Source organism: Xyrauchen texanus, chromosome 15 (genome assembly GCF_025860055.1).
Source record: "Xyrauchen texanus isolate HMW12.3.18 chromosome 15, RBS_HiC_50CHRs, whole genome shotgun sequence".
NCBI lineage: Eukaryota > Metazoa > Chordata > Actinopteri > Cypriniformes > Catostomidae > Xyrauchen > Xyrauchen texanus.
In genome coordinates this window covers 30,138,663-30,143,282 of record NC_068290.1, presented here as the reverse complement: position 1 = coordinate 30,143,282, position 4,620 = coordinate 30,138,663, and the positions used below count along the sequence as shown (strand labels likewise).

Sequence of the window (4,620 nt, the reverse complement as noted above, 5' to 3'; positions counted from 1 at the left end):
TCTTGCAAAAACACTTTAAACTAGCTTTTGATTTGCTTGTCTTACCTGGTTTAGGCTGGTCCCCAGATGAGGCTAGCCTGTCCAGATCAAAAGTGACCAGAACTCCCCTAAATCCAGCCAACAGACCATCCTGGGAGACTTGTAAGTCCTTAAAACCAACTTAGGCTGGTTTAGTTTTTTTTTTTTTTTTAGTAGGTAACATATTTGTCTATATAAAAAAACAAAACCTGCATTTACAGATTTAATTTGATACACTATACTATCAAAGTTTCCTGAAGCAAGGAAACACAATAACTTGGGCATGGTTGCTGGTCACCGCCTTCATTATTGTAATCTGTGTTCACACACATGCACTAGAACATTTATGTCAGCTCACTGCAAATCTTGCAGATGTGACAGAAAACCTGCCTTATACTCATTGCCGGCAAACAGATGAAGCCAGCAATACAAGTGTCTCTTTGTAGGCCGTGGGGCTCTGGTGCCATAAAGCACCCATCTTTTGCTTCTTTCCCTGTCTTGACAAGTCTATGTTAGCCGCCAAGATCAGGCAAGACCCTGGCTTGTGTGCTTTAGAGACTGGAGGTTACATAAACGGACATCAGTGCCACAGATCACACTCTGGTTCTGACCAGCAAAACTGTTAAAAATGCCATGTTTGAACATCTCGTGCACCTTCGATCAGCTAATCTCTCTTTCCTTCCCTGTCTATATCTTGAAAGCATTTTTCCTCCTTTTTCTTTTCAATTGCATTTTGGCTTTTATCTGCTCTCTCTTCCTCTTCTTTTTCTGTAGCTTTTTGAATGTAATATATTTGAAAGCCAAAACCATAGAGTATATAGAATTAAAATGACAAGCTAATGTATGAAACTGCACATTTTGGACACATACAGTGGGGTCCTGTAAGGATGAGACCCTAATGAAAATGCTCCTATTTTGCATTCTTTTCGAATTCAATAAAATGTATCTCAATTCAAATTATAGTATCAGAATAAAAATTTTTGTGAAAAGTTTAATGGCAAAATGTAAATGAACTTACAATGTTTTAGTATTTAGTATGACCCATTTTGCTTGAATGGTAGCATACACTAGAGCTGGCATGGACAGTTTTGTCCATGTTATCCCAGCATGATTTCAGAATGCTCTGAAAAGTATCCTGTGAACTTTATAGGAAGCAAAGAAATCTGGGCCCGTATTCATAAAGAATCTTAATGCAAAAAGTAGCTCCTAGTGACAAAATTCTAAGAAAATTCTTAGAAATGTGGGCGTTTACTCCTAAAATTAACCCTTAAAAGAGGTCTTAAGGTCAAAATTGTTAGGAGCACGGACGAGGACTTTTAAGAGGCTTAAGAGTTTCTTTAGCAGAGGAGAAAATGGCAGAAAGACGAAGAGAGAGAATAAATGTGTTGCAGACAATGGATGACAGTGAGTTGTTAAGACGCTATAGATTAGATCGTGCAGGGATCATGTTTGTGACTGATCTTATTAGAGATGCGCTAACATCACCGACACAGCGCAGGAATGCCATAACGCCAGAAATGAAAGTAATCACTACATTACGATATTTGGCAACTGGGAAAATGCAACAATGCAGCAGTGATGATTTGGGTCTGTCACAACCTTCTGTAAGCAGAGTGATCACACAATTACAGCACTTTCAGAACCTTTTATTGTGTCGCAGTTAATTTCGTTTCCACTGGACATTCCCACCTTGCAGGCTCAAAAAACTGCATCTGTCAATATAGCAGGCTTCCCTGGTGTTGTCGGAGTTGTTAAAAGTCTGTGCCCTGACATGGACTACGTTACCCATAATGCATATGTTCGTTGGTAGTTCTGATCGCTCGTGGTAGGCGCTTTCACTTTGGGTGTGGTACAGTGAATTACCAGCATTTTTCACGGTACAGAGAATTGCCATCCTTTGTTTATCCTGCGCGAATCTTGTGTGCATGAGTGCTGTGTGCGTCCTTAAGATGCAAGTACGGCTTTGTATGAATGCCGCGTTTGTTGCCCATATGGCGAAGTTGTTATACTCGTGTTAATTCACTACTGGCTGTTATACTGCTGTTGCCGCTACGGCGCTCCATATGCGCTTGTAAAGTAGCCATCTAACGTATATACTTTAGTTATTGCCTTGCATATAACCGCAAATATTATATTTAATGTATAGTTCGCCTGTTTTAGCATTTTTCACTATTTGGAGATTTATGGCATTCATGCAAGTTCATTTATAGTGTTAGAGCCCCCCCTAGTGGATTTTGGTTGTACTGCGGGTCATTTCTTTATGCAACTGTATGTAACCATAGCCTACATGTTTATTAATATACATTTATTGTATTTCTGTTTCAGATAACCACACATACATATACATACCCCCACAAACACACCTATTTGGTTATAGTAATACCTGTGAACCATCATCACCTCAATGTACCTGACTCTTCCTCAATAAATACTCAAACTGCACCATTGGATTTGCCTATTTCTTCTGACCGAGGAAGGCTCAGTTGACGAGCAATCCATAATCAGCGCAGACGCGCACGGTCTCCTATAGGAGTAATAGATGGAACCCACATCCGAATTATCGCACCGTCGAAAGAAGAGGACGTTTATGTTAATAGAAAGAGGTACCACAGCATAAACGTTCAAGTTGTTTTCAGGGCAGATTATAAGATTTTAGACATTGTTGCAAAATGGCCCGGCGCAACACATGATGCCAGGATACTGGCGGAGAGTGGCCTGAGACATCTGTTTGAAGGACGTCGTATTCCAGCAAATTGCCACTTGTTAGGGGACAGTGGTTATCCTTGTAAACCATGGCTCCTCACACCTTACCTCCGTCCTGAGCAGGGGTCACAGCTAAATTACAACAGGTAACAGTGACAACATACAATTAATGTGTGTGGACTTCAAATGTAAACAACAACAAATGTGTTGCAGTAGCTTAGTATTTGTTGGCTACACTACTTCCCATAAATAACCTACCATTATATTTTGAAAATATCAACTGAATTCTGTTCATTTTCATTAACTCACAGAGCTCACAAGAAAACACGAGCCGTAGTTGAGCGGGGTATTGGTCAACTAAAGAGGCGCTTTCACATTTTACATGGAGAGGTGACTGGCACCAGGAAAGGTCTTCAAAGTGATAACAGCCTGTGCAGTGCTTCATAACATCTGTAAAGCTAGACAAATTGCAGACCCTCCCACGGACAACTGGGCTGATGAAGAGGATGATGAAGAATACCCTCCATAAGGGAGAGATCTGTCCCAAAGTGGGAATCCTTACAGAGCCCAGTTTACTAATTTGCATTTCATATAAGTAACAGTGAATGTAATATAAAAATCGTGAATAAACAGCACCTTAGCCAACATTTTCATTAGAAAGATATTATGAAGACACACAAAAAATATTATTTGTTATACGTTTTATTTTTGAGTTGCTCAATTTTTAGTTTGTAGTACTCCTCCTGTAGATGGAGTACTATTTTCTGCTGCTTTTGGACATCCATCTTCATCTCCACTTTAGGGATGGTGTTGGAGCAGCTGCAGCAGAAGGCAGGGAATGAGGCGCTTCGGGCTGAGGGTCGTACATCTGCGATGTCGACGGTCCCCATTCCTCTGCTGAAGGCTCAGTGTTAAGAAAACATATAATCTCTGTTATTTTAAATAAATGTAGGCCAATTATTATTATTTTTTTCAGTTCAAAGAATGCCAGATATAAATATGTGAAATGGCCTTGTCTATGTTAAATAAAAAAGTGTCTTTATATTGTGTTACTTGGCTGTTGGTTTATTAAAATTACAATTTTTGTAGTTCTACCAGTTGAATCATTGAGCTGTCTATGCCCTCCTTCAAACCGGTAATACTGGTTTCAGAGTGATCAAAGATGTTGAACACGGTTTGGGCTACTTGGGACAGCTGTTTAGCCCCCCTAGAAAACAATACAATGGACCACATGTACAGTATACATATAATTGTTTGAGATAAGTTTGCCAGCGGTTTAAAAAAAAAAAAGTGTTATATCACTCACCTGTGCGTGATGACTCCCGCTTGTGTGATGCAGTTTCCTCTCTGGCTTTTGATTGCAACACGTAGGCCCTAACAACGTTTCTCGCAGTCTTCACTGGTGCGCACAAGCAGGGGGAATGAACCGTTAATAGTTTGTGCTATACGCTCCCACGTCTGCTTCTTGCCCCGTGCTGTGACACCCGGCCCGAATTTTCCTTTAAGGATGGCCTTGTGTTCTTCCACTAACTGGGCTAACAGTAAACACTGTTCCTCTGTCCAGTTGGGCTTCCTCGTCCTTCTTGGTTTTGATTCCATGTTTGTTACATTAAAACCAATATTCAAACCACCACTTAAATAGACATGCCAGCAATCAGTGTAATTGGAAAGAGTGGAACAATTTTTATCATTCTAAGCCAATCAAATAACTTAGGAAATTAACAGCATGGTAAATAATAATAAAAAAGGATTTATCTACACATATATAGTGTGTGTGTGAGAGAATGGTCAAAATAGGAAAAAATACGCATTTAATTTCAAAGTGAAGGCTTAGAATAGACCCTATACTTAAAATAACTCTTCTTGGACAACCAACCAATCAGAGTCTTCAAAAGATTG

At 39.8% G+C, this 4,620-nt stretch overlaps 1 long non-coding RNA gene across 1 annotated transcript; it reads left to right on the top strand.

Annotated features, from left to right (window-relative positions):
- The first annotated feature begins 1,816 nt into the window (after positions 1-1,816).
- On the top strand, positions 1,817-3,751 carry LOC127656373 (uncharacterized). The gene is made up of 3 exons (XR_007972153.1): positions 1,817-1,895; positions 2,344-2,867; positions 3,033-3,751. It is a non-coding gene; the product is annotated as an uncharacterized LOC127656373 (long non-coding RNA).
- The last annotated feature ends 869 nt before the right edge of the window (positions 3,752-4,620 follow it).